Source organism: Pseudophryne corroboree, chromosome 7 (assembly GCF_028390025.1).
Source record: "Pseudophryne corroboree isolate aPseCor3 chromosome 7, aPseCor3.hap2, whole genome shotgun sequence".
Classification (NCBI taxonomy): Eukaryota; Metazoa; Chordata; class Amphibia; order Anura; family Myobatrachidae; genus Pseudophryne; species Pseudophryne corroboree.
In genome coordinates, this window is record NC_086450.1 from 165,677,625 (window position 1) to 165,700,157 (window position 22,533).

Here is a 22,533-nt window from a genome sequence, read left to right on the forward strand (position 1 = left end):
CATATTGTGTGTTTTTCCTGGGTCATTGACGCTGGGTGTGTGCTGGCATACTCTCTCTCTCTCTCTGTCTCTCCAAAGGGCCTTGTGGGTGAACTGTCTTCAGATAAGACGATTCCCAGAGTGTGTGGTGTGTCGGTACGCGTGTGTCGACATGTCTGAGGTAGAAGGCTCTCCTAGGGAAGAGTTGGTGCAAATGAATGTGGTGTCTCCGTCGACAACGCCGACACCTGACTGGATGGATATGTGGAATGTTTTATGTGCTAATGTGAATTTATTGCACAAAAGATTGGACAAAGCTGAGGCTAGGGAACAGGCAGGGAATCAACACCTAACAGAAAAAGAGAAAAGAAGACTCTTTTGTGGGCGCACTCTTATATGTATGTGTATAGAAGTCTCAGAAGAAACAAATGATAAAAATTATATGCAAATTTTATTAACAACAATCGGTAAAATGGTAGTAGAATATACTGTCAAAATTTATCAAAAAGAGGAGGGGGGGTTAGAAAAAGGGGAACACAGAACAAATTCTTTTACAGTGTAAATACTGAGTAATAGTTCTGGACTGCCTGGGTACGAAAATGCAGAAAATAACAGCTGGAGGCCTGAAAAAAATCTCTATAAGAATTCTAGGTAGGTATGTAAATAAAATTATAAGGATATTGGGTTGATGATAAGTCAGCTAGATCTCTTATGAATAATAATAAAGAGACGGATGGGGTAGATAAAGATGGAATGAGCAAGATGAATCTGCTGTCAGTGTTAGACGCTGAGCTAAACCGTCCAGAAACTTCTACTAAACTGAGTATTCCTCAAGAGTCTCCCACTTGAGTACTAACCCAGCCCGACACTGCTTAGCTTCAAAGATCGGAAGGATTCGGGCGTTGCCAGTGTGGTATGAAAGTAGAAGAGATATTTGATATCGAAGGCTCGGGAATCACTGATGAGAGTTCACAAAAAAGAAGAAAAAGAGTAGATATAGATTGGAGAAGAAAATAGGGGATCTGCTGCCAATGTTAGACAGGGATGGTTACTCCTGAATCAGTGGTGAGAGTCCTGAAATTAGAGAAAGTTAGAAAACAAGGGAGGGGGGAGGGAGGAACAATGCTGGTCTAAGGTAGTTTAAGAAGGGTTGATGGTCGATAAGCTACTAATTACAGGGTGCTGATGGTACCTGTGATATTAATAATACTTGATGTTGTAGAAAGCAGATTGTAAAAATTAGCAGAAAGTTAGGATGATTTAAACCATGCAAAAACATCTGTTTGATGCTATCAGATTGATGTCATTTGTCTCAAAGTGATATCAAGTGGGAAGATTAGAAAATAGTAACATATAAGAGACAACAGTTCTATAATAAATAACAGTATATTCCTTGTATATCTATTGGTATTCATTTTTTGATGCTTGCTTTATATACTATTCACAAAACCTGTTTACATCAGATTATGAAAGTATCTGTTTCTTAGGCAGTCGGCACTTAACGGCACCTTATTTCTCTATCGTCCTAGTGGATGCTGGGGTTCCTGAAAGGACCATGGGGAATAGCGGCTCCGCAGGAGACAGGGCACAAAAGTAAAGCTTTCCGATCAGGTGGTGTGCACTGGCTCCTCCCCCTATGACCCTCCTCCAAGCCAGTTAGATTTTTGTGCCCGGCCGAGAAGGGTGCAATCTAGGTGGCTCTCCTAAAGAGCTGCTTAGAAAAGTTTAGCTTAGGTTTCTCTATCGTCCTTGTGGATGCTGGGGTTCCTGAAAGGACCATGGGGAATAGCGGCTCCGCAGGAGACAGGGCACAAAAAGTAAAGCTTTCCGATCAGGTGGTGTGCACTGGCTCCTCCCCCTATGACCCTCCTCCAGACTCCAGTTAGATTTTTGTGCCCGGCCGAGAAGGGTGCAATCTAGGTGGCTCTCCTAAAGAGCTGCTTAGAGAAAGTTTAGCTTAGGTTTTTTATTTTACAGTGAGTCCTGCTGGCAACAGGATCACTGCAACGAGGGACTTAGGGGAGAAGGAGTGAACTCACCTGCGTGCAGGATGGATTGGCTTCTTGGCTACTGGACATCAGCTCCAGAGGGACGATCACAGGTACAGCCTGGATGGTCACCGGAGCCGCGCCGCCGGCCCCCTTGCAGATGCTGAAGTAAGAAGAGGTCCAGAATCGGCGGCTGAAGACTCCTGCAGTCTTCTAAAGGTAGCGCACAGCACTGCAGCTGTGCGCCATTTTCCTCTCAGCACACTTCACACGGCAGTCACTGAGGGTGCAGGGCGCTGGGAGGGGGGCGCCCTGGGAGGCAAATGAAAACCTTTTTTGGCGAAAAATACCTCACATATAGCCCCCAGAGGCTATATGGAGATATTTAACCCCTGCCAAGATTCACTAAATAGCGGGAGACGAGCCCGCCGAAAAAGGGGCGGGGCCTATCTCCTCAGCACACAGCGCCATTTTCTCTCACAGAAAGCCTGGAGAGAAGGCTCCCAGGCTCTCCCCTGCACTGCACTACAGAAACAGGGTTAAAACAGAGAGGGGGGGCACTGATTTTGGCGATATTGAGATATATATAAAGATGCTATAAGGGAAAACACTTATATAAGGTTGTCCCTATATAATTATAGCGTTTTGGTGTGTGCTGGCAAACTCTCCCTCTGTCTCCCCAAAGGGCTAGTGTGGGTCCTGTCCTCTGTCAGAGCATTCCCGGTGTGTGTGCTGTGTGTCGGTACGTGTGTGTCGACATGTATGAGGACGATGTTGGTGAGGAGGCGGAGAAATTGCCTGTAATGGTGATGTCACTCTCTAGGGAGTCGACACCGGAATGGATGGCTTATTTAGGGAATTACGTGAGATTGTCAACACGCTGCAAGGTCGGTTGACGACGTGAGACGGCCGACAAACTATTAGTACCGGTCCAGGCGTCTCAGAAACACCGTCAGGGGCGTTAAAAACGCCCATTTACCTCAGTCGGTCGACACAGACACAGACACGGACACTGAATCCAGTGTCGACGGTGAATAAACAAACGTATTTCTCATTAGGGCCACACGTTAAGGGCAATGAAGGAGGTGTTGAATATTTCTGATACTACAAGTACCACAAAAAAGGGTATTATGTGGGAGTGAAAAAACTACCTGTAGTTTTTCCTGAATCAGATAAAATAAAATGAAGTGTGTGATGATGCGTGGGGTTACCCCGATAGCAAATATTGGCGTTATACCCTTTCCCGCCAGAAATTAGGGCGCGTTGGGAAACACCCCTTAGGGTGATAAGGCGCTCACACGCTTATCAAGTGGCGTTACCGTCTCCAGATACGGCCGCCCTCAAGGAGCCAGCTGATAGGAAGCTGGAAAGATATCCTAAAAAGTATATACACACATACGGTGGTTATACTGCGACCAGCGATCGCCATCAGCCTGGAGATGCAGTGCTGGGTTGGCTTGGTCGGATTCCCTGACTGAAAATATTTTATTCATATAGAGCATTTAATAGGATGCATTCTATATATATGTACGTGAGATGCACAGAGGGATATTTGCTCTCTGGCATCAAGATAAGTACGTTGTCCATATCACCCAGAAGATGTCATGGACACGACAGTGGTCAGGTGATACAGATCCCATACGGCACATGGAAGTATTGCCGTATAAAGGGAAGGAGTTAGTTGGGGTCGGTCCATCGGACCTGGGGACCACGGCAACAGCTGGGAAATCCAACCTTTTTACCCCAAGTTACATCTCAGCTGAAAAAGACACCGTCTTTTCAGCCTCAATCCTTCCTTTCCCATGAGGGCATGCAGGCAAAAGGCCAGTCATATCTGCCCAGACATAGAGGTAAGGGAAGTAGACTGCAGCAGGCAGCCCCTTCCCAGGAAAAGAAGCCCTCCACCGCGTCTGCCAAGTCCTCAGCATGACGCTGGGGCCGTGCAAGCGGACTCAAGGTGGGGGGGTAGTCTCAAGAGTCTCAGCGCGCAGTGGGATCACTCGCAGGTTGACCCCTAGATAGTACAAGTATTATCCCAGGGGTACAGATTGGAGAGTCGAGACATCTTCTCCTCGCAGGTTTCTGAAGTCTGCTTTACCAACGGCTCCCTCCGACAGGGAGGCAGCATTGGAAACAATTCACAAGCTGTATATCCAGCAGGTGATAATCAAAGTACCCCTCCTACAACAAGGAAAAGGGTATTATTTTTCCACACTATATTGTGGTACTGAAGCCAGACGGCTTGGTGAGACATAGTCTAAACTGAAATCTTTGAACACTTACATAAAAGGTTCAAATCGAGATGGAGTCACTCAGAGCAGTGATAGCGAACCGGAAAAAAGGGGACTATATGGTGTCCCTGGACATCAAGGATTACCTCCATGTCCAAATTTGCCCTTCTCAACAAGGGTACCTCTGGTTCGTGGTACAGAACTGTCAATATCAGTTTCAGACGATGCCGTTTGAATTATCCACGGCACCCCGGGCCTTTTACCAAGGTAATGGCCGAAAAGATGTTTCTTCAAAGAAAAAAAAAGGCATCTAAATTATCCCTTACTTGGACGATATCCTGAAAAGGGCAAGTTCCAGAGAACAGTTGGAGGTCGGAAGAGCACTATCTAAAGTAGTTCTACGACAGCACGACTGGATTCTAAATATTCCAAGAATCGCAGCTGTTTTCCGACGATACGTCTGCTGTTCCTAGGAATGATTCTGGGCATAGTCCAGAAAAAGGTGTTCCTCCGGGAGGAAAAAGCCAAGGAGTTATTCGACCTAGTCAGAAACCTCCTAAAACCAGGCCAAGTATCAGTGCATCAATGCACAGGAGTCCTGGGAAAAATGGTGGCTTCTTACGAAGCGATTCCATTCGGCAGATCTCAGGGGATTTGCTGGACGAATGGTCCGGATCGCATTTTCAGATGCATCAGCGGATAATCCTGTCTCCAAGGACAAGGGTGTCTCTTCTGTGGGGGCTGCAGAGTGCTCATCTTTTAGAGGGCAGCACACTCAGCATTCAGGACTGTGTTCTGGGGACCACGGATACCAGCCTGAGAGGCTGGGGAGTAGTCACACAGGGAAAAAATTTCCAAGGAAGTGTGGTCAAGTCTGGAGACTTCTCTCCACATGAATATACTGGAGCTAAGGGCAATTTACAATGCTCTGAGCCTAGGAAGACTCCTGCTTCAAAGTCAACCGGTGCTGATCCAGTAGGACATCATCATGGCGGTCGCCCACGTTATCAGACGGGGCGACACAAGAAGCAGGAGGGCAATGACAGCAAGGATTCTTCGCTGGGCGGAAAATCATGTGATAACACTGTCAGCAGTGTTCATTCCGGGAGTGGGCAACTGGGAAGATTTCCTCAGCATAAATGAATTCCACCCGGAAAAGTGGAAACTTAATCTGGAAGTTTCCACATGATTGTAAACCGTTGGGAAAGACCAAAGGTGGTTATGATGGCGTCCCACCTGAAGCGCCAGGTCAAGAGACACTCAGGCAATAGCTGGGACGCTCTGGTAACACCGTCGGTGTACCAGTCGGTGTATGTGTTCCATCCTCTGCTTTTCATACCCAATGTATTGAAAATGATAGGAAGGAGAGGAGTAAGAACTATACTCGTGGCTCCGGTTTGGCCAAGAAGGACTTGGTTCCCGGAACTTCAAGAGATACTAAGAAGGGTCTTGATTCGGCAAGAACCGTGTCTGTTCCGGGACTTACCGCAGCTGCGTTGACGCCAAGGCGGGTGAACGCCGGATCCTAAGGGAAAGAGGCATTCCGGAAGAGGTCATCCCTACCCTGGTCAGAGCCAGGAAGGAGGTGACCGCACAACATTATCACCACTTAGGTGAAAATATGTGCCAGGGTGTGAGTCCAGGAAGGCTCCACGGAAGAATTTCAACTAGGTTAATTTCTACATTTCCTGCAAACAGGAGTGTCTATGGGTCTCAAATTGGGTCCATTAAGGTTCAAATTTCGGCCTGTTGATTTTCTTCCAGAAAGAAATTGGCTTCAGTTCCTGAAGTCCAGAAGTTGTTAAGGGAGTACTGCATATACAGCCCCTTTGATGTCTCCAGTGGCACTGGGCGATCTCAACGTAGTTTTGGGATTCCTAAAAAATCACATTGGTTTAAACAACTCAAATCTGTGGATTTGATATATCTCACATGGAAAATGACCATGCTGTTGGTCCTGGCCTCGGCCAGGCGAGTGTCAGAATTGGCGGCTTTACCTCACAAAGCCATATCTGATTGTCCATTCGGACAGAGCAAAGCTGCGGACTCGTCCCCAGTTTCTCCTTAAGGTGGTGTCAGCGTTTCACCTGAACCAGCTTATTGTGGTACCTGCGGCTACTAGGGACTTGGAGGACTCCAAGTTGCTGGATGTTATCAGGGCCCTGAAAATATAGTTTCCAGGTTGGCTGGAGTCAGGAAATCTGACTTGCTGTTTATCCTGTATGCACCCAACAATGCTGGGTGCTTCTGCTTCTAAGCAGTCGATTGCTCGTGGGATTGGTAGCACAATTCAACTTGCACATTCTGTGGCAGGCCTGCCACAGTCTAAATCTGTTAAGGCCCATTCCACAAGGAAGGTGGGCTCATCTTGGGCGGCTGCCCGAGGGGTCTCGGCATTACAACTTTGCCGAGCAGCTACGTGGTCGGGGGAGAACACGTTTGTAAAATTCTACAAATTTGATACCCTGGCAAAAGAGGACCTGGAGTTCTCTCATTCGGTGCTGCAGAGTCATCCGCACTCTCCCGCCCGTTTGGGAGCTTTGGTATAATCCCCATGGTCCTTTCAGGAACCCCAGCATCCACAAGGACGATAGAGAAAATAAGAATTTACTTACCGATAATTCTATTTCTCGGAGTCCGTAGTGGATGCTGGGCGCCCATCCCAAGTGCGGATTATCTGCAATACTTGTACATAGTTATTGCTAACTAAATCGGGTTATTGTTGTTGTGAGCCATCTTTTCAGAGGCTCCGCTGTTATCATACTGTTAACTGGGTTCAGATCACAGGTTGTACAGTGTGATTGGTGTGGCTGGTATGAGTCTTACCCGGGATTCAAAATTCCTCCCTTATTGTGTACGCTCGTCCGGGCACAGTACCTAACTGGAGTCTGGAGGAGGGTCATAGGGGGAGGAGCCAGTGCACACCACCTGATCGGAAAGCTTTACTTTTTGTGCCCTGTCTCCTGCGGAGCCGCTATTCCCCATGGTCCTTTCAGGAACCCCAGCATCCACTACGGACTCCGAGAAATAGAATTATCGGTAAGTAAATTCTTATTTTTTTACTTTACAGTGAGTCCTGCTGGCAACAGGATCACTGCAACGAGGGACTTAGGGGAGAAGAAGTGAACTCACCTGCGTGCAGGATGGATTGGCTTCTTGGCTACTGGACATCAGCTCCAGAGGGACGATCACAGGTACAGCCTGGATGGTCACCGGAGCCTTGCCGCCGGCCCCCTTGCAGATGCTGAAGTAAGAAGAGGTCCAGAATCGGCGGCAGAAGACTCCTCAGTCTTCTAAAGGTAGCGCACAGCACTGCAGCTGTGCGCCATTTTCCTCTCAGCACACTTCACACGGCAGTCACTGAGGGTGCAGGGCGCTGGGAGGGGGGCGCCCTGGGAGGCAAATGAATACCTATTTTGGCTAAAAATACCTCACATATAGCCTCCGGAGGCTATATGGAGATATTTAACCCCTGCCAGAATCCGTTAAGAGCGGGAGACGAGGCCGCCGAAAAAGGGGCGGGGCCTATCTCCTCAGCACACAGCGCCATTTTCCCTCACAGAAAGACTGGAGGGAAGGCTCCCAGGCTCTCCCCTGCACTGCACTACAGAAACAGGGTTAAAACAGAGAGGGGGGGCACTAATTTGGCGTTAGAAATATATAAAAAATGCTATAAGGGAAAACACTTATATAAGGTTGTCCCTATATAATTATAGCGTTTTTGGTGTGTGCTGGCAAACTCTCCCTCTGTCTCTCCAAAGGGCTAGTGGGTCCTGTCCTCTATCAGAGCATTCCCTGTGTGTGTGCTGTGTGTCGGTACGTGTGTGTCGACATGTAGGAGGACGATGTTGGTGAGGAGGCGGAGCAATTGCCTGTAATGGTGATGTCACTCTCTAGGGAGTCGACACCGGAATGGATGGCTTATTTAGGGAATTACGTGATAATGTCAACACGCTGCAAGGTCGGTTGACGACATGAGACGGCCGACAAACAATTAGTACCGGTCCAAACGTCTCAAAAACACCGTCAGGGGTTTTTAAAACGCCCGTTTACTTTAGTCGGTCGACACAGACACAGACAGGGACACTGAATCCAGTGTCGACGGTGAATAAACAAACGTATTCCTTATTAGGGCCACACGTTAAAGGCAATGAAGGAGGTGTTACATATTTCTGATACTACAAGTACCACAAAAGAGGGTATTATGTGGGATGTGAAAAAACTACCATAGTTTTTCCTGAATCAGATAAATTAAATAAAGTGTGTGATGATGCGTGGGTTCCCCCCGATAGAAAATTATGGGCGGTATACCCTTTCCCGCCAGAAGTTAGGGCGCGTTGGGAAACACCCCTTAGGGTGGATAAGGCGCTCACACGCTTATCAAAACAAGTGGCGGTACCGTCTATAGATAGGGCCGTCCTCAAGGACCAGCTGACAGGAGGCTGGAAAATATCATAAAAAGTATATACACACATACTGGTGTTATACTGCGACCAGCGATCGCCTCAGCCTGGATGTGCAGAGCTGGGGTGGCTTGGTCGGATTCCCTGACTAAAAATATTGATATCCTTGACAGGGACAGTATTTTATTGACTATAGAGCATTTAAAGGATGCATTTCTATATATGCGAGATGCACAGAGAGATATTTGCACTCTGGCATCAAGAGTAAATGCGATGTCCATAACTGCCAGAAGATGTTATGGACACGACAGTGGTCAGGTGATGCAGATTCCAAACGGCACAAAGGTGTATTGCCGTATAAAGGAAGAGGAGTTATTTGGGGTCGGTCCATCGGATCTGGTGGCCACGGCAATTGCTGGAAAATCCACCGTTTTTACCCTAAGTCACATCTCTGCAGAAAAAGACACCGTCTTTTCAGCCTCAGTCCTTTCGTCCCTATAAGATCATATCTGCCCAGGGATAGAGGAAAGGGAAGAAGACTGCAGCAGGCAGCCCATTCCCAGGAACAGAAGCGTTCCACCGCTTCTGACAAGTTCTCAGCATGGCGCTGAGACCGTACAGGACCCCTGGATCCTACAAGTAGTATCCCAGGGGTACAGAGTGGAATGTCGAGACGTTTCCCCTTCGCAGGCTCCTGAAGTCTGCTTTACCAAGGTCTCCCTCCGACAAGGAGGCAGTATGGAAAAAAAAAATTCACAAGCTGTATTCCCAGCAGGTGATAATTAAATTACCCCTCCTACTACAAGAAAAGGGGTATTATTCCACACTATATTGTGGTACTGAAGCCAGAAGGCTAGGTGAGACTTATTCTAAAAAAATTTTTGAACACTTACAAAGGTTCAAATCAAGATGGAGTCACTCAGAGCAGTGATAACGAACCAGGAAGAAGGGGACTATATAGTGTCCCGGGACATCAGGGATGCTTACCTCTATGTCCCAAATTTGCCCTTCTCACTAAGGGTACCTCAGGTTCGTGGTGCAGAACTGTCACTATCAGTTTCAGACGCTGCCGTTTGGATTGTCCACGGCACCCCGGGTCTTTACCAAGGTAATGGCCGAAATGATGATTCTTCTTCGAAGAAAAGGCGTCTTAATTATCCCTTAATTGGACGATCTCCTGATAAGGGCATAGTCCAGGGAACAGTTGGAGGTCGGAGTAGCACTATCTAGGATACTGCTACAACAGCACGGGTGGATTCTAAATATTCCAAAATCGCAGCTGATTCCGACGACACGTCTGCTGTGCCTAGGGATGATTCTGGACACAGTCCAGAAAAAGGTGTTTCTCCCGGAAGAGAAAGCCAGGGAGTTATCCGAGCTAGTCAGGAACCTCCTAAAAACAGTGCATCATTGCACAAGGGTCCTGGTAAAAATGGTGGCTTCCTACGAAGCAATTCCATTCGGCAGATTTCACGCAAGAACTTTTCAGTGGGATCTGCTGGACAAATGGTCCGGATCGCATCTTCAGATGCATCGGCGGATAACCCTATATCCAAGGACAAGGGTGTCTCTCCTGTGGTGGTTATAGAGTGCTCATCTTCTAGAGGGCCGCAGATTCGGCATTCAGGATTGGATGCTGGTGACCACGGAGCCCAGCCGAGAGGCTGGGGAGCAGTCACACAAGGAAAAAATTTCCAGGGAGTGTGATCAAGTCTGGAGACTTTTCTCCACATAAATATACTGGAGCTAAGGGTAAATTTATAATGCTCTAAGCTTAGCAAGACCTCTGCTTCAAGGTCAGCCGGTATTGATCCAGTGGGAAAAACATCACGGCAGTCGCCCACGTAAACAGACAGGGCGACACAAGAAGCAGGAGGGCAATGGCAAAAACTGCAAGGACTTTTCGCTGGGCGGAAAATCATGTGATAGCACTGTCAGCAGTGTTTCATCCCGGGAATGGAAACTGGGAAGCAGACTTCCTCAGCAGGCACGACCTCCACCCGGGAGAGTGGAAACTTCATCGGGAAGTTTTTTCCACATGATTGTAAACCGTTGGGAAATACCAAAGGTGGACATGATGGCGTCCCGTCTGAACAAAAAACGGGACAGGTATTGCGCCAGGTCAAGAGACCCTCAGGCAATAGCTGTGGACGTTCTGGTAACACCGTGGGTGTACCAGTCGGTGTATGTGTTCCCTCCTCTGCTTCTCATACCTAAGGTGCTGAGAATTATAAGACGTAGAGGAGTAAGAACTATACTCATGGCTCCGGATTGGCCAAGAAGGACTTGGTACCCGGAACTTCAAGAGATGCTTACAGAGGTCTTATGGCCTCTGCCGCTAAGAAGGGACTTGCTTCAGCAAGTACCATGTCTGTTCCAAGACTTACCGCAGCTGCGTTTTGTCGGCATGGCGGTGGAAAGCCGGATCCTAAGGGAAAAAGGCATTCCGGAAGAGGTCATTCCTACCCTGGTCAAAGCCAGAAAGGAGGTGACCGCACAACATTATCACCACATGTGGCGAAAATATGTTGCGTGGTGTGAGGCCAGGAAGGCCCCACAAAGAAATTTCAACTCGGTCGTTTCCTGCATTTCCTGCAAACAGGAGTGTCTATGGGCCTCAAATTGGGGTCCATTAAGGTTCAAATTTCGGCCCTGTCGATTTTCTTCCAGAAAAAAAATTGGCTTCAGTTCCTGAAGTCCAGAAGTTTGTCAAGGGAGTATTGCATATACAACCCCCTTTTGTGCCTCCAGTGGCACTGTGGGATCTCAACGTAGTTCTGGGATTCCTCAAATCACATTGGTTTAAAACCAGTCAAATCTGTGGATTTGAAGCATCTCACATGAAAAGTGACCATGCTCTTGGCCCTGGCCTGGACCAGGCGAGTGTCAAATTGGTGGTTTTTTCTCAAAAAAAACCCATATCTGTTTGTCCATTCGGACAGGGCAGAGCTGCGGACTCGTCCCCAGTTCTCTCCCTAAGGTGGTGTCAGTGTTTCACCTGAACCAGCTTATTGTGGTGCCTTGCACCTACTAGGGACTTGGAGGACTCCAAGTTGCTAGATGTTGTCAGGGCCCTGAAAATATGTTCCAGGACGGCTGGAGTCAGGAAAACTGACTTGCTGTTATCCTGTATGCACCCAACAAACTGGGTGCTCTTGCTTCTAAGCAGACTATTGCTAGTTGGATGTGTAATACAATTCAGCTTGCACATTCTGTGGCAGGCCTGCCACAGCCAAAATATGTAAATGCCCATTCCACAAGGAAGGTGGGCTCATCTTGGGCGGCTGCCCGAGGGGTCTCGGCTTTACAACTTTGCCGAGCAACTACTTGGTCAGGGGCAAACACGTTTGCTAAATTCTACAAATTTGATACCCTGGCTAAGGAGGACCTGGAGTTCTCTCATTCGGTGCTGCAGAGTCATCCGCACTCTCCCGCCCGTTTGGGAGCTTTGGTATAATCCCCATGGTCCTTTCAGGAACCCCAGCATCCACTAGGACGATAGAGAAAATAAGAATTTACTTACCGATAATTCTATTTCTCGGAGTCCGTAGTGGATGCTGGGCGCCCATCCCAAGTGCGGTTTATCTGCAATACTTGTACGTAGTTACAAAAATCGGGTTATTATTGTGGTGAGCCATCTTTTCAGAGGCTCCGCTGTTATCATACTGTTAACTGGGTTTAGATCACAAGTTGTACGGTGTGATTGGTGTGGCTGGTATGAGTCTTACCCGGGATTCAAAATTCCTCCCTTATTGTGTACGCTCGTCCGGGCACAGTACCTAACTGGCTTGGAGGAGGGTCATAGGGGGAGGAGCCAGTGCACACCACCTGATCGGAAAGCTTTACTTTTGTGCCCTGTCTCCTGCGGAGCCGCTATTCCCCATGGTCCTTTCAGGAACCCCAGCATCCACTACGGACTCCGAGAAATAGAATTATCGGTAAGTAAATTCTTATTTTTTTTTACATACGATATTGCTGAGCTACAATGGGTTACCAGAGCTATGTTCAGTTATAAATCTGACATATTTATTGGCTCAGTATTTTTTCGTATTTTTTCAAATTTTTCTTCTTCTTTTTCTTCCTTCTTTGCTTTCTGCCTTTCCTTTAATCCATCTGGAGCAAAGATTTATAGTAGCATTTTCCACTATTATTATTATTATTATGTAAAGTATCTCTGCAGTTCTGACAACAGTGAGACATAACAAGTCCCAATTTATTTATTATAGAACTGTTAGAACAGATGTTTTTGCATGGTTTAAATCATCCTAACTTTCTGCTAATTTTTACAATCTGCTTTCTACAACATCAAGTATTATTAATATCACAGGTACCATCAGCACCCTGTAATTAGTAGCTTATCGACCATCAACCCTTCTTAAACTACCTTAGACCAGCATTGTTCCTCCCCCGCCCCCCCCCCCCCCCCCCCCTCCCTTGTTTTCTAACTTTCTCTAATTTCAGGACTCTCACCACTGATTCAGGAGTAACCATCCCTGTCTAACATTGGCAGCAGATCCCCTATTTTCTTCTCCAATCTATATCTACTCTTTTTCTTCTCCATTTCGTGAACTCTCATCAGTGATTCCCGAGCCTTCGATATCAAATATCTCTTCTACTTTCATACCACACTGGCAACGCCCGAATCCTTCCGATCTTGGAAGCTAAGCAGTGTCGGGCTGGGTTAGTACTCAAGTGGGAGACTCTTGAGGAATACTCAGTTTAGTAGAAGTTTCTGGACGGTTTAGCTCAGCGTCTAACACTGACAGCAGATTCATCTTGCTCATTCCATCTTTATCTACCCCATCCGTCTCTTTATTATTATGCATAAGAGATCTAGCTGACTTATCATCAACCCAATATCCTTATAATTTTATTTACATACCTACCTAGAATTCTTATAGAGATTTTTTTCAGGCCTCCAGCTGTTATTTTCTGCATTTTCGTACCCAGGCAGTCCAGAACTATTACTCAGTATTTACACTGTAAAAGAATTTGTTCTGTGTTCCCCTTTTTCTAACCCCCCCTCCTCTTTTTGATAAATTTTGACAGTATATTCTACTACCATTTTACCGATTGTTGTTAATAAAATTTGCATATAATTTTTATCATTTGTTTCTTCTGAGACTTCTATACACATACATATAAGAGTGCGCCCACAAAAGAGTCTTCTTTTCTCTTTTTCTGTTGCATGTTTCATTACTGACTCAGGGTGCACCACCAAATTTAAGATTAAATTAGAAAACATTGGTTTTCTCTTTGTACTCATTATATTTTGGTCTTAATAATATCTATTGGATACATCATTATCTTCCAGTGCGGTATACCCCCGATACATTTAGGGAATCAACACCTGCCTGTCCCTATGTTGCAGGGACCTTCGGGGTCTCAAAAGCGCCCACTATCCCAAATAGTAGACACTGATACCGACACGGATGCTGACTCCAGTGTCGACTACGATGATTCAAAGTTACAGCCAAAATTGGCTAAAAGTATTCGATATGATTATTGCAATAAAGGATGTACTGCATATCACTGATGACCCCTCTGTCCCTGACACGAGGGTACACATGTTTAAGGGAAAGAAAGCTGAGGTAACCTTTCTCCCCTCTCATGAGCTGAACGAGTTATGTGAAAAGGCGTGGGAATCTCCAGACAAGAAACTGCAGATTCCCAAAAGGATTCTTATGACGTATCCTTTCCCGGCAAAGGACAGGATACGGTGGGAATCCTCCCCTAAGGTGGATAAGGCATTAACATGCTTATCCAAAAAGGTAGCGCTGCCATCCCAAGATACGGCTACCCTCAGGGATCCTGCTGATCGCAAGCAGGAGGTTACCTTGAAGTCCATTTACGCACATTCTGGTACCTTACTCAGACCGGCAATAGCGTCGGCTTGGGTTTGTAGTGCTGTAATAGCGTGGACAGATACCTTATCGACGGAGATTGATACCCTGGATAAGGCTACCATTTTATTGACCCTAGGACATATTAAAGATGCTGTCTTATATATGAGAGATGCTCAAAGAGACATTGGCCTACTGGGTTCTAGAGTCAACGCTATGGCGATTTCTGCTAGACGAGTCCTATGGACCCGGCAATGGACAGGTGATGCCGACTCAAAGAGGCATATGGAGGTTTTACCTTACAGAGGTGAGGAATTGTTTGGGGAAGGTCTCTCGGACCTGGTCTCCACAGCTACGGCAGGTAAATCAAATTTTTTGCCTTATATTCCCTCACAACCTAAGAAAGCGCCACATTATCGAATGCAGTCCTTTCGGTCACAGAGAAACAAGCGAGTACGAGGTGCGTCATTTCTTGCCAGAGGAAAGGGCAGAGGATAAAAGCTGCAAAACACAGCTAGTTCCCAGGAACAGAAGTCCTCCCCGGCCTCTACTAAATCCACTGCATGACGCTGGGGCTCCGCTAAGGGAGTCCGCCGCAGTGGGGGCACGTCTTCGAGTTTTCAGCCACATCTGGGTTCACTCGCAGGTGGATCCCTGGGCAATAGAAATTGTTTCCCAGGGTTACAAGCTGGAATTCGAAGAGGTGCCTCCTCGACGATTTTTCAAATCGGCCCTACCGGCTTCTCCCCCAGAAAGGGAGATAGTGTTAAATGCAATTCACAAATTGTATCTTCAACAGGTGGTGGTCAAAGTTCCCCTACTTCAACAAGGGAGGGGATATTACTCAACCCTGTTTGTAGTCACGAAACCGGACGGTTCGGTCAGACCCATTTTAAATTTAAAATCCCTGAACCTATACTTGAAAAGGTTCAAGTTCAAGATGGAATCGCTCAGAGCGGTCATCGCCAGCCTAGAAGGGGGGATTTTATGGTATCCCTGGACATAAAGGATGCATACCTTCATGTTCCCATATATCCACCTCATCAGGCGTACCTGAGATTTGCGGTACAGGATTGTCATTACCAATTTCAGACGTTGCCATTTGGGCTTTCCACGGCCCCGAGGATTTTCACCAAGGTAATGGCGGAAATGATGGTGCTCCTGCGCAGGCAGGGTGTCACAATTATCCCGTACTTGGACGATCTCCTCCATAAAAGCGAGATCACGAGAGCAGTTGCTGAACAACGTGTCACTTTCACTGAAGGTGTTACAGCAACACGGCTGGATTCTCAATATCCCGAAGTCACAGTTGTTTTAGGCATGATTCTGGATACGGACCAGAAAAGGGTTTATCTTCCGATAGAAATGGCCCAGGAGCTCATGACTCTGGTCAGGAACCTATTGAAGCCAAAACAGGTGTCAGTGCATCACTGCACTCGGGTCCTGGGGAAGATGATGGCATCTTACGAGGCCATTCCCTTCGGCAGGTTCCATGCGAGGACTTTCCAATGGGACATACTAGACACATGGTCCGGGTCACATCTACAGATTCATCAGCTGATCTCCCTGTCCCCCAGGGCCAGGGTATCTCTCCTGTGGTGGTTACAGAGTGCTCACCTTCTAGAGGGTCGCAGGTTCGGCATTCAGGACTGAATTCTGGTAACCACGGACATGAGCCTCCGAGGTTGGGGAGCAGTCACACAGGGAAGAAACTTCCAAGGTCTTTGGTCAAGTCAAGAGACTTGTCTTCACATCAGCCATATACAACGCCCTTCGTCAAGCGGAGACCTTGCTTCGCGACCTACCGGTTCTGATCCAGTCAGACAACATCACCGCAGTGGCTCATGTAAACCGCCAAGGTGGCACAAGGAGCAGAGTGGCAATGGCTGAAGCCACCAGGATTCTTCGCTGGGCGGAAAATCATGTAAGCGCACTGTCAGCAGTGTTCATTCCGGGAGTGGACAACTGGGAAGCAGACTTCCTCAGCAGACACGACCTGCATCCAGGAGATTGGGAATTTCATCAGGAAGTCTTCGCACAGATTGAAAGTCAGTGGGGACTGCCACAGATAGACATGATGGCGTCCCGCCTCAACGAAAAGCTACAGAGGTATTGCGCCAGGTCAAGAGACCCTCAGGCAGTGGCTGTGGACGCGCTAGTGACACCGTGGGTGTTCCAGTCGGTCTATGTGTTTCCTCCTCTCCCTTTCATCCCAAAGGTGTTGAGAATAATAAGAAAAAGAGGAGTACTGACAATTCTCATTGTTCCAGAATGGCCGCGAAGGGCCTGGTATCCGGATCTGCAGGAGATGCTCACAGAAGATCCGTGGCTTCTTCCTCTAAGACAGGACCTGCTGCAACAGGGGCCCTGTCTGTTCCAAGACTTACCGCGGCTGCGTTTGACGGCATGACGGTTGAACGCCGGATCCTAGCGGAAAAGGGCATTCCGGATGAGGTCATTCCTACTCTGATAAAGGCTAGGAAGGACGTGACAGCTAAACATAATCACCGTATATGGAGAAAGTATGTTTCTTGGTGTGAGGCCAGGAATGCTCCTACGGAAGAATTCCATCTTGGCCGTTTCCTTCACTTTTTACAAACTGGAGTGAATTTGGGCCTAAAGTTAGGCTCCATTAAGGTTCAGATTTCGGCCTTATACATTTTCTTTCAGAAGGAATTGGCTTCTCTCCCAGAAGTACAGACTTTTGTGAAGGGAGTGCTGCATATTCAGCCTCCTTTTGTACCTCCGGTGGCGCCTTGGGACCTTAACGTGGTATTGGGTTTCCTTAAGTCGCACTGGTTTGAACCACTTAAAACGGTGGAGTTAAAATATCTCACTAGGAAGGTGGTCATGTTAGCCTTGGCTTCGGCTAAGCAAGTTTCAGAATTGGCGGCTTTGTCTCATAAAAGCCCCTATCTGGTTTTCCATATGGATAGAGCGGAATTGCGGACCCGTCCTCAATTTTTGCCTAAGGTGGTGTCATCTTTTCATATGAACCAACCTATTGTGGTGCCTGTGGCTACGCGAGATTTGGAGGATTCAGAGTCCCTTGATGTGGTCAGGGCTTTGAAAATTTACGTGACCAGAACGGCTAGGGTCAGATAAACAGAAGCACTGTTGTTCTGTATGCGGCCAACAAGGTTGTCGCTCCTGCTTCAAAACAGACTATTGCTCGCTGGATCTGTAACACGATTCAGCAGGCTTATTCTACGGCTGGATTGCCGTTACCAAAATCGGTTAAGGCCCATTCCACTAGGAAGGTGGGCTCTTCTTGGGCGGCTGCCCGAGGCGTCTCGGCATTACAACTTTGTCGAGCTGCTACTTGGTCGGGTTCAAACATCTTTGCAAAGTTCTATAAGTTTGATACCCTGGCTGAGGAGGACCTCCTGTTTGCTCAATCGGTGCTGCAGAGTCATCCGCACTCTCCCACCCGTTTGGTAGCTTTGGTATAATCCCCATGGTCCTTACGGAGTCCCCAGCATCCTCTAGGACGTAAGAGAAAATAAGATTTTAAACCTACCGGTAAATCTTTTTCTCGTAGTCCGTAGAGGATGCTGGGCGCCCGTCCCAAGTGCGGACTACTTCTGCAAGACTTGTATATAGTTTTGTTTACATAAGGGTTATGTTATAGTTTTCATCAGTCTCGAACTGATGCTGTGTTGTTTTGCACTGTTAACTGGTTCGTATATAACGGTGTGAATGGTGTGGGCTGGTATGAATCTTGCCCTTGGATTAACAAAAATCCTTTCCTCGTACTGTCCGTCTCCTCTGGGCACAGTTTCTCTAACTGAGGTCTGGAGGAGGGGCATAGAGGGAGGAGCCAGTGCACACCCATACCCTTTCTTAAAGTGCCCATGTCTCCTGCGGAGCCCATCTATCCCCATGGTCCTTACAGAGTCCCCAGCATCCTCTACGGACTACGAGAAAAAGATTTACCGGTAGGTTTAAAATCTTATTTTCTCTTACGTCCTAGAGGATACTGGGGTCCACATTAGTACCACTGGGTATAGACGGGCCCACTAGGCGCATTGGGCACTTTAAGAAATCAGTAGTGTGCACTGGCTCCTCCCTCTATGGCCCTCCTACCAGACTCAGTTTAGAAAATGTGCCCGGAAGAGCCGGTCACAGCTAGGGGAGCCCTTAGGGAGTTCTCTTTTTTTTTTTTTTTTTTACCTTATTAGAACATTAGGTACAGGAAGGCTGCCGGGAACAGCCTTCCTGCTTCATGGGACTTGGGGGGAGGGGGTATAAGGAGCCAACTCTGGAAGTTAATGGTCCCCTATCTCCGCTGACATGACATTGAGCTCCGGAGGGTGATTATCGCAAGCCCTCGAGGCGACCGCTCACTCCTGCAGCACGGCCGCCACCCCCTAACAGAGCCAGAAGATGGTAAGTACAGCGCCGGCGTCCCTGTTAATGAGTCGCCGGCGGGTATGGCGGCACAAGGGTGGGAGCACAGCTCTGACAGGCTGCGCTCCTGAAGAGTTTTCTGCATTTATTTTGTTTTATTATTTTCAGGCAGGTCTGGTTGGCAACAGACTGCCTGCTTCGCGGGACTTAGGGGGCGAACGGCCCAAACTCTTGAAGGATACTGAGCTCCTGAGGGTCCTATTCACAAGCCCACCACGGTGAGCGTACAGACCCCCAGCAGGCCGCCACCCCTAACAGAGCCAGAAGAGTGAAGTGTAGTAAGTAGGTGGCCGGCGTTCCGGTTAGCGGGTCGCTGGCTGTGATGGCGGCATGAGGGTAGGAGCGCAGCGCTGCGTGCACGCTGTGCTCCAGGCTTCAGGTACACTGTAGTGTCCGCTGTGAGGGGCTGCTGGAGCCACATCTATTACCCGCAAAACTGGCAGTATTACAAGGGTTCTGATCCCCTACAGACATGCTTCCACACCTCAGCCAGTATAAAGACTGGGAAGACCGCGCGCCATTACGGGGGCGGGGCCTTCATTATGAGCGTATCCAGCAGCTCACAAGTGCTATTTTCCCTCTGCAGCTTTACACACGGATTCCAAATCACCTCAGCGGTACCAGGGGGTCATAGCAAGGGGGGGAGCAATAATTTGGTGTACTAAGCCCTATTAAGAGTACTTAGTTTGCGACCCAGCTCAGTTTAATCTTTAGCTATAGGGGCGCTGTGTGGCTGGCTCCAATTGTGGGTTAATTGTGCTTTAACCTTTTCCTTACTGGGTGTGTGTGTTTCTTTCACATTTATCATGTCAAAGGAGTGTGTATCATGCACAGCAGAGTGGTTTTTCTCAATCAGGGGGATCACTACAGTGTACTCAGGATAGTACACATTCTCAAGCTAGTGTATCTGAACCTGTATGGTTATATTCGTTAAAAAGGATGATTTCAAATATTTCAAATTGTCCCAAAATGAAAAGGAGGCACAATATTTAAAGCAATCTGTTGATGACCTGTGGTCAGTGGTCATCCCGGCGTCTCAGACCCCTGCTATTTGTTCTCAGAAACGTACTCTGGCCCAAATCATGCAGGCTGATACCGACAATGATGTATCAGACCCAGAGGAGGGGGAGGTGGACTTGGTAGGGGAGGATGCAGCTTTAGCACAGGGAATACAGGCCCTGATTGAAGCTATAAGAGATGTACAGGTTGAGTATCCCATATCCAAATATTCCGAAATACGGAATATTCCGAATTACGGAATTTTTTCAGTGAGAGTGAGATAGTGAAACCTTTATTTTCTGATGGCTCATTGTACACAAACTATGTTTAATTCACAAAGTTGCTAAAAATATTGTATTAAATGACCTTCAGGCTGTGTGCATAAGGTGTATATGAAACATAAATTAATTGTGTGACTGTACACACACTTTGTTTAATGCACAAAGTTATTAAAAATATTGTCTACAATTACCATCAGGCTGTGTGTATAAGGTGTATATGAAACATAAATGCATTCTGTGCTTAGACTTGGGTCCCATCACCATGATATCTCATTATGGTATGCAATTATTCCAAAATACGGAAAATTCCGATATCCAAAATACCTCTGGTCCCGAGCATTTTGGATAAGGGATACTCAACCTGTATTACACATTCCTGACAAGGTGTCAGTGGACGAGGATGAATCCTTTTTTAAAGTGAAAAAGAAATCCTCTGCTACTTTTCCTGCTTCTAAGGAATTAAATTCTCTTTTTGAAGCAACTTGGGTTAATCCTGACAGGAAGTTTCAGATTCAAAAACGGTTACTCACATCCTTCCCGTTCCCTCAGGATGATAGGAAAAAATGGGAAAACCCACCGATAGTGAACGCTTCAGTTTCCAGGCTGTCTCGTACGATAGTTTTACCTTTTCCTGGGGCTGCTTCATTGAAGGATGCTGCAGACCGCAAGATTGAGACCACTCTCAAATCTCTGTACACAGCTGCGGGGGTGGCCCAAAGACCCACTATAGCTTGTGCATGGATCACTAGGGCCATTGTAAAATGGTCAGGTAATCTAATTGACGGGTTAGATTCCTTATCCAGGGGGAAGATTATTTTACTCCTACAGCATATACAGGATTCTGCTTACTTTATGGTGGAGGCCATAAAGGAAATTGGATTGCTCAACGCACGCACCACTGCCATGGCAGTGTCAGCACGCCGGGGCATGTGGCTACGCCAGTGGACTGCGGATGCAGATTCCAGAAATGGCGTGGAAAGCCTACGTTTCACAGGTGAAGCCTTTTTTGGAGATGAACTCGGTACGTGGATATCCAAGGCTACGGCGGGTAAGTCTACATACCTTCCTTCCGCAGCACTTCCGGCTAGGGAATCCTACACTGCACCAACGTTGCAGTCCTTTCGGATGGTGAAGTTTAAAGGTAAGACCAAGGGTTCTTCTCCTGCCTTCAAAGGCAATAGAGGTAAACCCAGAAAACCTGCAAATACAGTCTCACAGGATCAGACCTCCGGTTCTGCTTATGCAAAGCCTTCAGCTTGACGGTGGCCTGCACTGCCTGGTCAACAGGCAGGTGGGAGCCTGGTTGCGATATTTCAGTCACGTATGGACCACCTCATGCCTGGATCCATGGGTAAAAGATCTTATCGTCCGGGACTACAGACTGGAGTGTCAAGAACTCCCACCTCACAGATTCTTCAAATGCGGCTTACCAGCTTCACCGTAAGCACGTATGACCTTGCAAGCAGCAATTCAAAAACTGGTTCAGACTCAGGTCATTGTTCCAGTTCCTCTTCAACTACAAAAGAAGGTTTCTATTCCAACCTGTTTGTGGTACCAAAACCGGACGGTTCGGTGAGGCCCATTTTAAACCTCAAGTCAGTGAACCCGTATTTACGTGTGTTCAAATTCAAGATGGAGTCACTGAGAGCGGTGATCTCAAGTCTGGAGGAGGGAGAATTCCTGGTGTCTCTCGATATCAAGGATGCGTACCTTCATATTCCAATTTGGCCGCCTCATCGGGCTTATCTAAGGTTTGCGTTGCAGGACTCACTACCAGTTCCAGGCCCTGCCGTTTGGGCTCTCCGCGGCCCCCGAGGGTATTTACCAAAGTAATGGCGGAGATGATTTTTCTCCTCCGCAAACAAGGAGTGAACATAATTCCTTACCTGGACAATCTGCTGATAAAAGCACCATCCAGGGAGAGGTTGTTGCACAGCATTGCCCTCCCCACACGACTTCTCCAGGATCACGGGTGGATTCTGAACCTGCCAAAATCTCACCTGGTACCAACACGGAGGCTTACGTTCCTGGGGAGGATACTGGACACGGAGGTACAGAAAGTATTCCTTCCTCTGGAAAAGGCATTGGTAATTCAGTCAATGGTGCGGGACATCCTCAGGCCGACCCGGATATCGGTGCATCTGTGCATTCGCCTCCTAGGGAAGATGGTAGCCTCTTACAAGGCATTGCAGTACGGAAGGTTTCACGCAAGGCCCTTCCAGATGGATCTGCTAGACAAATGGTCCGGATCGCATCTCCACATGCACCAGAGGATACTTCTGTCGCCAAGAGCCAGGATTTCTCTTCTGTGGTGGCTACAGACTACTCACCTGACCGAGGGCCAAAGGTTCGGGATTCAAAATTGAATTCTGCTGACCACAGACGCAAGCCTCAGAGGT

General features: G+C 47.5%; 1 protein-coding gene, 1 long non-coding RNA gene and 1 pseudogene across 2 annotated transcripts in view; 2 read left to right on the plus strand and 1 right to left on the minus strand.

Moving 5' to 3' along the window:
- Window positions 1-22,533, plus strand: part of MBD5 (methyl-CpG binding domain protein 5) — a 218,320-nt gene that overhangs the window by 80,316 nt on the left and 115,471 nt on the right. The gene's annotated exons all lie outside the window — the stretch shown is intronic.
- LOC134944850 (uncharacterized) overlaps window positions 1-22,533 on the minus strand; it is a 136,964-nt gene that overhangs the window by 57,339 nt on the left and 57,092 nt on the right. The window lies entirely within an intron of this gene.
- LOC134946242 (5S ribosomal RNA) lies at window positions 13,212-13,330 on the plus strand (annotated as a pseudogene).